This window comes from Hemitrygon akajei, unplaced genomic scaffold, assembly GCF_048418815.1.
Source record: "Hemitrygon akajei unplaced genomic scaffold, sHemAka1.3 Scf000120, whole genome shotgun sequence".
Classification (NCBI taxonomy): domain Eukaryota; kingdom Metazoa; phylum Chordata; class Chondrichthyes; order Myliobatiformes; family Dasyatidae; genus Hemitrygon; species Hemitrygon akajei.
In genome coordinates this window covers 291,248-303,865 of record NW_027332006.1, presented here as the reverse complement: position 1 = coordinate 303,865, position 12,618 = coordinate 291,248, and the positions used below count along the sequence as shown (strand labels likewise).

The 12,618-nt window shown below is 45.5% G+C and overlaps 1 protein-coding gene across 2 annotated transcripts in view; it reads left to right on the top strand.

Moving 5' to 3' along the window:
- The first annotated feature begins 981 nt into the window (after nt 1-981).
- The window catches only part of LOC140723611 (uncharacterized), a 43,734-nt gene continuing 32,097 nt past the window's right edge, over nt 982-12,618 (top strand). The window contains exons 1-2 of one of the 2 annotated variants that reach the window (XM_073038179.1): nt 982-1,036; nt 3,549-3,729. The gene's annotated coding sequence lies outside the window, so the exon portion shown is untranslated. Of the gene's footprint in view, nt 1,037-3,548; nt 4,140-12,618 lie in introns of both variants that reach the window. The other variant, XM_073038178.1, reaches the window with a different exon arrangement.

Below are 12,618 nucleotides of genomic sequence, written 5' to 3'. Positions count from 1 at the left end.
AACTGCATAGCCACCTATTTTCCTAAGCTCCATGTACCTATCTAAGAGTCACTTAAAAGACCCTATTGTATCCGCATCTACCACCGTCGCTGGCGGTGCATTCCACACGCACACCACTTTTTGTTTAAAAACCTTAGCTCTGACATCTCCTCTCAAGCAGCTTAAACCTATTCCCCCTCGTGTTAGCTGTTTCAGCCCTGGGAAAAAGTCTCTGATTACCCACACGACCAATGCCTCTCATCATCTTATGCACCTGCATGATTTTCTCCACACTGAATAAGACGATGAGCTCACTGTGGTTTTGACGTTCTTCAGGGCTCTGGACGAAGTTGGTTAAACTCCTTCTCCGCTCTTTTCAACGTTTTGGGTCATTTTCACCAATTTTAAAGGACTGTGCCTCAGACAGCTGGGTTGTTGCAATTGTTACGTACCAGCAGCAATAGATCACTAATGGAGTCTGGTTTCGATGTGAAAACCACTAGCTTTATCTGTATCTACTCCAAATATAAAAGATTAAACGAAATAAACAGAAGTTAACAGTGTTGTGCGTATATATAGCTCCCAAACAATCAATCTTGGGAAACAATGCTTAAAGTTGTAAGATGGTAAAGTAGAAAAGCTCAGTAATCCACGAAGTAAGTGAGTGAGAGGAGAGATTTGTAAATCCACTCGAAAATGTGGCATTTTGTGTGTGTGTGTCTCTGTATTTCCAGCAACTGTGGAATCTCCTGTGTTTTATATCTGCATTTTACTTTGGCATTGGATAACGTTGATATTGAGTATATTGTTTATGGGAACTTTCGGCGTTAAAACAACTGCAGATTTTTCTATGCACACACGAAAAAAATGAGGTATGAATATTGAACCAGAGCCTGCAGAAATATTTAATGGCACCGTGATTACCCATAAGGCCGTGCGTTTAAAATTTCGCCGGCGCTGAAGCACCGAACAGATGCGCAGGCGTCAGGGCCGATGACGTCACCAAGTATCACGCATGCGCACGGTACACAGAAGGCCTTGGAAATAGCGTCTGCGGGTAAGATCGATTCTCTGTGTTTTTATCTTAAGCACCGACTGAGGGACGATTCCTGTGAACTGCGGGCACCGTAGTCCGCAATCCCGGGACCGTCCTGCTCTCTCCCCTCTCTCTCAGCCCCACGGGCCCCGGGGAGCTTCCGGCTGATGAGGGAATGGGAACCGATGGATCTCTCAGACAGAGCTGAGCTCCAGCTGTCTAAATGCAAGGATTAGGAACTCGGAGAAAGGGAACAAAATCGTTTATATCACCAGTTGAGAAAATCAGCTTTGTTCTACCTCCAATCACAAACAAGAGAAAATCTGCAGATGCTGGAAATCCAAGCAACATACACAAAATGCCGGCGGAACTCAGCATTAGTACTCTTTTCCATAGCTGATGCCTGGCCTGCTGAGTTCCTCCAGCATTTTGTGTGTGTTCTTGTGATGGACTTTTCTAGCGGTGAGAACATGTTTTGTCCAATTCTGTCTAGGTACCTAGTGATATCAAACACCTTTGCCCTGGGCAACAAGTAGCTTTCAGATCACAAATGTGCTAGACTCCAATGAGACAGACTACTGCCCTTCTCTTCATATTCATTGGCATTGCATTCACTGAGTTCACCACCGTCAGTCATTGGGGGAGGGTTCAGGGGGAATAATTATGTAGAATACAGAAACTGGTGTTACCTGTGTGTATTGTGGTGATGCAAAAGTTGCTGGAGAATTTGCAAGTGGGAAGAAGTGAATTGATATTTGGAAATCTGACTTTTTAAAGCATAGTTTAGCAAGCAAACCACATATGGACTATGTGCAAAAGCTTTGGTGAGAAAATCCTTCATTACCCATTACGAACCCAGAGGAGATCAAAGTTCCTATTGACCGTGATTTGCTAGCTGTGAAAATGAATACATCTCTATATAAAATTCACTGTGCACATCTTATCACTGGGTAAAAAATGCACAGTACAATATTTATCTGCACACTGGATATTACAAATTAGAGGGGATATAGGAGGGAAGGAGGGGAGACCTCCAGTTTCCCTGATGCCCTCACCTACAAGATGTGCATCTAGCTGCAGCTTGTAACCCGGCACTTTAACGAGTTGGAACTTGAAATGGATGAATTTTGGATCATCCAGCAGTTGGAGGGGGTGATAGATATGACATGAAGAGAGGTGAGTTACACCCAAGGTGCAGGACACAGGAAACTGTGTGAGAGTCAGGAAGGGGAATGAGGTTAAATAGCCATCGCAGAGTACTTTGTTGCTATCCTGCACAACAGCAGGTGGACCACTTTAGACACTGTTGGGGGCAATTACCTGACAGACGAAAGTCAAAGGGGTGATAGGAGATTTGTTAGTTAGGGGAACAGACCAAGAGGCAACTAATATCCCAGTGATAAGGCTTGCTGGAGGTAGTGCGGGGGGGGGGGGGGTGATGTGGTTTAAATAAGTTGTAGGGGGAATGAGAGCTAGATTGACAGAACAGATAGTGGAGAGGGTGAATTGAATTGACTTTATTACAAATATCCTTCATATAGATGAGGAGTAGAAATATTTACGTTACGTTACCATCTAAATGTGCAATGTGTAATTTAAATTAACTCATAATAATTAGTTTGTACATAGGACAGTTAGGAAAACAGAAATCAATTATTCAGTCTGATGACCTGGTGGAAGTTGATGTCCCGGAGCCTGTTGGTCCTTTTGCTGTGGTACCGTTTCCTGGATGGTGGCAGCAGGAACAGTTTGTGGTTGTGGTGAACTGAGTCCCCAATATCCTTTGGGCCCTTTTTACACAAATCTATACCTCTACCATCCAGGCTCCCATCCAAACTTCTTTTAAATAGTAAAACCGAGCTCATATTCACCAGTTGTGCTGGCATCTCATTCCACACTCTCACAACCATTTCAGTAAAGAGCTTTTCCACATGTTCCCATTAAATTTTCACCTTCCCCACTTACCCATGCCGTCTAGTTGTCACCCAACCTCAGTGGAAAAAGCTGCTTGCATTTATTTACCCAATCTTCTCCCTCATGATTTTGTAGACTTCTGACAAATCCTCAAAGCGATGTGTAATTTCCTTGTTTATGTTTAGAGCCTTTTTTAGGTGTATAAGATGATGAGGGACATTGATCGTGTGCATAGTCAGAGGTTTGTTTTCCCAGGGCTGAAATGTGTGGAATGCACTGCCGGCTTTTTCGGTGAGAGTGTTTCAGTTACTGTGGGGCCAGGAACCCATGCAGCTCAGTGGAACAGGGAATAATACCAATGGAGAGAGTCAAACTGAGCCAAGTCACAGATTGGAGATGGCAGAAATTCTCCATTCTTATAGAGACAGGAGGAGCATCAGAGAGTTTGATGATCATTCCAGATGCCAGCACTGTGCCCAGCTAGATGATGATTTCTCTCTCCAACTTGTGTTGAACCTCACTGTAACTGTGTGATGTCAGATCACACCTTGACAACTCAGTGATCTCATCTGAAATGTTGTCCTACACCCACTGATGGATTTTGTATATCTTTTTACAGGTTACAAATCACAAGGAATTTCTCTACGGGAATCTAAAACACAACACACCAGTTTTGCTGTCTCTGTCCAGATATTTAAGAAGTGGAGCAAGTGATTCACTCGATCATCATTCCTGTTCAGACTGCGGAGAGAGATTCACTCTATCATCTGATCGACTGGCACGCCTGTCATTTTAAATAGGTAGGGGGTCCCCATTCATCTGCTCAGACAGTGGGAATGGATTCAGATGGACATTTCAACTGAAGCGACATCAATAAGTTCACACTGGGACAAGGCCATCCACCTGTTCTGTGTGTGAGAAAGGATTCAGTTGGTCTTCCCACCTGTGGACACACCAGTTAGTTCACACTGGGGCAGAGGCTGGTCATTTACTGAATTTGTGTGGAAGGTTTTACTCGGTCATCTGACCAAATGGTTCACCAGCAAGTCTACAGTGAGGAGTGGCTGTTCACCTGCTCAGACTGTGGGAAGGGATTCACTAAGTCATCTAAACTGAAGCTACATCAGAGAGTTCACACTGGGGAGAGACCATTTACCTGCTTGGACTGTGGGAAAGGATTCACTCAGTCAGCCCACCTACAAGCACACAGGTCAGTTCACACTGGGGAGTGGCCATTCACCTGCTCATACTGTGGGGAGGGATTCACTTTGTCATCGCAGCTACTGAGACACCAGTCAGTTCACACTGGGGAGCGGCCGTTCACCTGCTCAGTGTGTGGGAAGGGATTCACTCAGTCATCCACCCTAATGGCTCACGAGCGAGTTCACACTGGGGAGCGGCCGTTCACCTGCTCCGTCTGTGGAAAGGAATTCACTTGTTCACCTGACCTGAAGGTACATCAGAGAGTTCACACTGGGGAACGGCCATTCAGATGCTCAGACTGTGGGAAGGGATTCACTCGGTCATCTCACCTAATGGCTCATCAGCGAGCTCACACACTGGAGAGCGGCCATTCACATGCTTGGACTGTGGGAAGGGATTTACTCAGTCATCCCACCTATTGGCACACCAGCGAATTCACACTGGAGAGAGACCATTCACCTGTTCAGTCTGTGGGAAGGGATTCACTCTGTCATCTAAACTGAAGGTACATCAGCGAGTTCACACTGGGGAGAGGCCGTTCACCTGCTCATACTGTGGGGAGGGATTCACTTTGTCATCGCAGCTACTGAGACACCAGTCAGTTCACACTGGGGAGTGGCCATTCAACTGCTCAGTGTGTGGGAAGGGATTCACTCAGTCATCCACCTTAATGGCTCACCAGCGAGTTCACACTGGGGAGTGGCCGTTCACCTGCTCCGTCTGTGGGATGGGATTCACTTGTTCACCTGACCTGAAGATACATCAGAGAGTTCACACTGGGGAACGGCCGTTCACATGCTCAGACTGTGGGAAGGGATTCACCTACTCATCCCAACTGAAGATACATCAGCGAGTTCACACTGGGGAACGGCCGTTCAGATGCTTAGACTGTGGGAAGGGATTCACTCAGTCATCCCACCTATTGGCACACCAGCGAGTTCACACAGGGGAGCGGCCATTCACCTGTTCAGACTGTGGGAAGGGATTCAGTCGGTCATCTCAACTGAAGGTGCATCAGCGACTTCACACTGGAGAGAGGCCATTCACCTGCTCAGACTGTGGGAAAAGATTCACTCAGTCGTCTCAAATGAAGGTACATCAGAGAGTTCACACTGGGGAACGACCGTTCACCTGCTTAGACTGTGGGAAGGGATTCACTCTGTCATCTAAACTGAAGGTACATCAGCGAGTTCACACTGGAGAGAAGCCATTCACCTGCTCAGACTGTGGGGAGGGATTCACTCATTCAGCCCACCTACAAGCACACTGGTCAGTTCACACTGGGGAGAGGCCGTTCACAGACTCAAGCCTGAATTATCCCTCTGTGTAGACGCTACAGTGTAGCATACACAGTAGCCCACACAAGTGGCCTACACCGTTGTGTGCATTTTTACTTGTGAGATCGTGTGTCTGCGTTGCTCTGGCAAAACGCCAGTTGGTGTTGGGGTTCTATGCCACTGTGTTGAATTGACTCATGTGGAGTTGGGAATGATGGCGACTGCTGAGTACATCTTGTTGGAGTTGGAGCTAATTGATGTTGAACAAGAGTTACTTTTATTGAAATTACTGCAGCGCAGAAAAGAGAAAAGTTTTTCCATTTCTTTGTGCAGTCCGTGATGTCCAAACCGACGTTTGTGGAAATTTCTTTGCACAAATTTCATGTCATTTGCAAGTCTTTATAGTATACCAATGAAGAGTCCTAGAAATGTAGATATTTTCTGACTTCCTCATTTAACCTCTCCTCGATTTGGTCCATTTTCCAACTTCGAAGCAACAGGAAATCCCTAGGAGGAAATGCGCTGCTACCAAGCAGACCGATCACAGTTCTCGCGGTCTGTGATGCACAGTTACATTTCCGTAAGGTGCGCATTAGGCTACGGCATACGGTATGGCCTAGGGTGCCGCGTCGGGTACACGGCTACGCAGAGAGTACGGTGTAGCTTACACGGTGAAGCATAATTCAGGCTTCAGTGTGTGGGAAGGGATTCACTCGGACATCTCAACTGCAGAGACACCACTGAGTTCACACTGTGGAGAGACCGATCTCATGCTCAGACTTTGGGAAGATATTCCTTCAGCAAAATCAATCTAATGTGCATCATTGAGTTCACACTGGGGAGAGACCGTTCACCTGCTGTGTATTTCAGAAGCAATTCACTCAGTAATCTAACCCTATGCAACTCTTGCTTCGGCTAGCAGCTAAATATAGGGGGTGTTAACCCCCCAGCCCGGCCAAACTTAAGAAATCTTGTTTGGGTGGATGCTGTGTGATGTATCCCCTGTTACAAATCAGTACCCCCGCAGTAACAAATGATACACAATATGTGATTAAACGACTGAGATGTGTAATTCTTACTTTGACTAGATGGTTAGGGAAGTAATGAAAAAGAAAGAAAAAGGGCCCACTCTCTCTTCTTCTCATCTCTCCCCAGCAAAAGACCACAGAAATCTCTCTTCCAGACTCACAAGGAAGAACATTTCTGTCATTGGATAGTCCCACACTCCAAAACCCTGTTATCTCTAGTCTTACCCTAAACATTGCTGCTGCAGAGAAGCCATTAACTCAACAGTGAAACATTGCAGAGAGTCCACTGCATCAGCAGTGAAACCTTACAGCGCGTTACACTTGTGACACACTACCGGGTTCAAACTGGGGAGAAAGTTTCAATGAGCTGCATGCTGGATATTTGTCCATCACTGTTGCTAAATGCAATTTGGAGAGTGGTTGTGTTACGTACCCCGTAACTGGGTGTCTGACCAGCAAAGATAGAAGAATCCTTTGGAGTCTGGTGGTACTATTTTCAAACAGTGTTTATTAGTAAAAATATACAAATCAATATCAACAATGAAAATATATAGATAATACATGTTAGCAATACTAAACCTAAAAGTGTGGGTATGATAATAATCAATAATAAACAAGCTCTATCGATGTCTAGGGGATAATGAATTGTCATATGTGAATATAATGTTCAGTTCAGTTCATACGTGCTGAGGTAGTTGTTGGTTCTTGTGTTTTAATCGTTGGAGAGAGAGAGCGAGCGAACAGTGACAACTACAGTCAAGCAAACCTTCCTTTACATTCTTGATCCGTCGATGTGTTGTGCCCATTCAGGTATGACCCCTCTGTCCTTCAGCTAGACCGTTCTTCTGTGGTGGACTCGTCACCCAGGCAAGGGTGGACACACACACAAACCCCACCGGCCCTGCTATAACACTGTGAGTTAAACTGACCGATCCTTTGTTCGGTCCCCGATGCCCCACACCTTCTCGTGGGTTCCAACACTTAAGCAGTGCTCACTAGTGTGTCTCCTGGTGCGTTAGAGGGGTGTCTCCCCAGACCTCACTTTTATCCCTACTCACTGGGTCTCAGGTGTCAATCAGTTTTGAATGGCTTAGCCCATCAAACCAGCCCACTCCGGCTGTCCACTGAGGAATTTTAATGAACAGAATGGTACCAAGTAAACAGCCCTCTCCGGAGCCATAAGTCTAACAGGAGTCATAATATGGTGGGTCAACAAGTCTCTCTCTCCCGGTGTTATCTCTCCCTTATCTGAAGCAGATGTTCCAGTCCCAGTATGTTTTCCCTTTGTCTCTCTTTCTCTCTCATTAGCAGCGTGGTAACAGTAACAGTTTGTGATTCTCCCGGGGGGGGGGGGGGGGACATGGGCAACTCTGCACCCTTCTGCCCATCAGAGCTGTTCATCCTTCGTAGCAGTTGTCAGTGCTGAACTCTGCATTTATCGCTGCTGCTCACCACACCCAGTTCTGCACCCTGGTCACTGGGCAGAGAAGGAGTTTCTTCTGCTGCATATTCACCTTTAATGGGACTAGATCTGTGACAAATAAACCAGTTCTATTTTAAACACTGTCTCTGGTACTTAGTGAATTTATAACACACCTAGTGTACAGTAGAGAGTCAACTCAGGCCGGCTGGACCTGATTCTGTTCCACAACAGATCTTTCAAATCCTCCCCTGTTGTTCACCGTTGTGGTGATGGGTTCCAAATTGTCATCGATCTGGGTGAAGAGGTGTCCCTTGAATTTCCTGAAGAAGTTGAGCTGACTGCAGTTCTGTCTGAGATGTTCTTCGCCCCTCAAATCTCCGGCTGAGGAAGAATGACATTGGGAGTTAACGTCCTTATTCAGGGCTCATTTGTCACCATCTCGTCTGCTCAGATCGTTGGGATGTCTCCCATGGAGGGTCTTACTCATTCCACTGGTTCATGTTTTCTTCCAGGGTGATGATTCATTTTTCTGAGTTGGCCTCTCATGTACGTGTTCTATATAACCATATAACAATCACAGCACGGAAACAGGCCATTCCGGCCCTCCTAGTCCGTGCCGAACACTTAATCTCACCTAGTCCCACCTACCCGCACTCAGCCCATAACCCTCCACTCCTTTCCTGTCCATATACCTATCCAATTTTACCTTAAATGACACAACTGAACTGGCCTCTACTACTTCTACAGGAAGCTCATTCCACACAGCTATCACTCTCTGAGTAAAGAAATACCCCCTCGTGTTTCCCTTAAACTTTTGCCCCCTAACTCTCAAATCATGTCCTCTCGTTTGAATCTCCCCTACTCTCAATGGAAACAGCCTATTCACGTCAACTCTATCTATCCCTCTCAACATTATAAATAGCTCGATCAAATCCCCCCTCAACCTTCTATGCTCCAATGAATAGAGACCTAACTTGTTCAACCTTTCTCTGTAACTTAAGCGCTGAAACCCAGGTAACATCCTAGTAAATCGTCTCTGCACTCTCTCTAATTTATTGATATCTTTCCTATAATTCGGTGACCAGAACTGTACACAATATTCCAAATTTGGCCTTACCAATGCCTTGTACAATTTTAACATTACATCCCAACTTCTATACTCAATGCTCTGATTTATAAAGGCCAGCGTTCCAAAAGCCTTCTTCACCACCCTATCTACATGAGACTCCACCTTCAGGGAACTGTGCACTGTTATTCCTAGATCTCTCTGTTCCACTGCATTCCTCAATGCCCTACCATTTACCCTGTATGTTCTATTTGGATTATTCCTGCCAAAATGTAGAACCTCACACTTCTCAGCATTGAACTCCATCTGCCAACGTTCAGCCCATTCTTCTAACCGGCATAAATCTCCCTGCAAGCTTTGAAAACCCACCTCATTATCCACAACACCTCCTACCTTAGTATCATCAGCATACTTACTAATCCAATTTACCAACCCATCATCCAGATCATTTATGTATATTACAAACAACATTGGGCCCAAAACAGATCCCTGAGGCACCCCGCTAGTCACCGGCCTCCATCCCAATAAACAACTATCCACCACTACTCTCTGGCATCTCCCATCTAGCCACTGTTGAATCCATTTTATTACTCCAGCACTAATACCTAACGACTGAACCTTCTTAACTAACCTTCCATGTGGAACTTTGTCAAAGGCCTTGCTGAAGTCCATATAGACTACATCCACTGCCTTACCCTGGTCAAGATTCCTCGTAACTACTTCAAAAAATTCAATAAGGTTTGTCAAACATGACCTTCCACGCACAAATCCATGCTGGCTACTCCTAATCAGATCCTGTCTATCCAGATAATTATAAATACTATCTCTAAGAATACTTTCCATTAATTTACCCACCACTGATGTCAAACTGACAGGTCTATAATTGCCAGGCTTACTTCTAGAACCCTTTTTAAACAATGGAACCACATGAGCAATACGCCAATCCTCCGGCACAATCCCCGTTCTAGTCTGTATTTCTTATCGCAGTTGCATATACACACATGGAGTGCTGAATCCTGTTCATGTTTTGATGAAAATATATCCGAGGGGTGATTGATATGTTCGTGGCCTCAGGTGGAAGGAGTCAATTTTAGAAAACCGAGCACATTTTTTCCCCCAACGTGGTCCCGTCCTACATTTACACACTTAGTCCAGCAGTGGCATGCAAAGGTTTGGGCATCCCTGGTCAAAATTTCTGTTACTGTGTATAGCTCAGCGAGTAAAAGATGACCTGATTTCCAAAAGGCATAAAGTCAAAGATGACACATTTCTTTAATATTTCAAGCAAGATTACATTTTAATTTCCATCTTTTACAGTTTAAAAATAACAAAAAAGGGAAAGGGCGCGAAGCAAAGGTTTGGGCGCCCTGCATGGTCAGTACTTAGTAACACCTCCTTTGGCAAGTATCACAGCTTGTAAACGCTTTCTGTAGCCAGCCAAGAGTCTTTCAATTCTTGGTTGGGTAAATGTCTGGGTTCAGTCATAAACAGCAAAGTACTGATGTGGAAATTACCATTAGAGTCACAGAGAGCAGCAGCAATGAAACAGGCCCTTCGGCCCTTCCTGTCAATACTGACCTGTTTTGTTGTTACTGCCTAGTTCCAACTACCTGCACCAGAGCCTCCATACACCTCCCATCCACGTCCTCACCCAAATTCCTCTTTAGTGTCTAAATCAAACCCACATCCTCCACTTCCACTGGCAGCTCATTCCACACTCTCACCAACCTCTGAGTGAAGAATCCCCCTTCAGATTCCCCAAAATAATTCACTTTCACCCTGAACGTATGTCCAATGTCACGGTGAGAGGGAGGATGGGGCAGAGAGGGAAGACAGTAAGGGTTTGGGGTGAACACAGGAACAGTCACTGGGCAGCCTCTACACCCATTCTATAAATTATCGGATTCGGTAATTAGCAGCAAAGCACTGACTGTGGAAATTACAAATCAGAATATTATTAGTGTCACAGAGACCAGCAGCACTGAAACAGGCCTTTCGGCCCTTCTAGTCAATACCGACCCGTTTTTGTTTTTACTGCCAAATACCTGCATACACTTCCCATCCATGTCCTTACCCAAATTTCTCTTTAGTGTCTAACTTGAACCCACATCCACCACTTCCACTGGCAGCTCATTCCACACTCTCACCAACCTCTGAGTGAAGAATCCCCCTTCAGATTCCCCAAGTGTATTTCACCTTTCACCCTGAAATATCAAGTGTGACTGTGGGAAAGTGTGTATTGAACCGGAGGAAAGAGCAGAGGTACTTAATATATACTTTACTTCAGTTTTCACTATGGAAAAGGATCTTAGTGATTGTAGTGATGACTTGCAGCAGACTGAAAAGCTTGAGCATGTAGATATTAAGAAAGAGGATGTGCTGCAGCTTTTGGAAAGCATCAATTTGGATAAGTCGCCGGGACTGGATGAGATGTACCCGGACTACTGTGGGGGGGGGGGGGGGCGAGGGGGGAGATTGCTGAGCCTCTGGCAATCATCGTTGCATCATCAATGGGGACCAGAGAGTTTCCGGAGGATTGGAGGGTTGCGGATGTTGTTCCTTTATTCAAGAAAGGGTATAGAGATAGCCCAGGAAATTATAGACCAGTGATTCTTACCTCAGTGGTTGGTAAGTTGATGGAGAAGTTCCTGAGAGGCAGAATTTATGAACACTTGGAGAGGTATAATATGACTAGTAATAGTCAGCATGACTTTGTCAAGGACAGGTCGTGCCTTACGAGCCCGATTGAATTTTTTGACGATATGACTGAACACATTGATGAAGGAAGAACAGTCGATGTAGTGTATATGGATTTCAGCAAGGCATGTGATAAGGTACTCCATGAAAGGCTTACTAAGTAAGGAGGCATGGGATCCAAGGGAACATTGCTTTGTGGATCCAGAACTGGCTTGCCCACTGAAGGCAACGAATGGTTGTAGACGGGTCATATTCTGCATGGAGGCCGGTGACCAGTGGAGTGCCTCAGGGATCTGTTCTGGGACCCTTACCTATTTGTGATTTTTTAAATGACCTGGATGAAGAAGTGGAGGGATGGGTTGGTAAGTTTGCTGATGACACAAAGGTTGGATGTTTTGTGGATAGTGTGGATGGCTGTCAGAGTTTACAGCGGGACATTGATAGGATGCAGAACAGGGCTGAGAAGTGGCAGATGGAGTTCAGCCCAGGTAAGTGTGAAGTGGTTTATTTTGGTAGGTCAAATATGATGGCAGTGAAAATGTCGGGACTGAGATGAGGGGAAATGTCTCCACGCCGAGGGTGGTGAATGTCTGTAAATCCACACCACAGAGGGCGGTGATGACTCGGTGATCGTCCTCACATAAAACAGAGGCTGGCAGATTTGTGGAGACACAAGGGATCGAGAAAATGAGGATCGGTAGAAGCATGTGGCTGAGATGGGAGAGTAGCCTCCATCTTGCTGATGGTTGGAGGGGCCGAATGGCCTCTTCCTGTTGTTTCTCACTTAATGTTTCAGTGTTCCTGTCCAGTGAGGCTAGAGGAATGTGAATAGAAATGAGTGTTTATGAACATAGACTGATTTAAATAACAAACACGAGGAAATTTGCAGATGCTGGAAATTCAAGCAACACACACAAAATGCCGGTGGAACGCAGCAGGTTAGGCAGCATCTATAGGGAGAAGCGCTGTCCACGTTTCGGAACGTTTCAGGACTG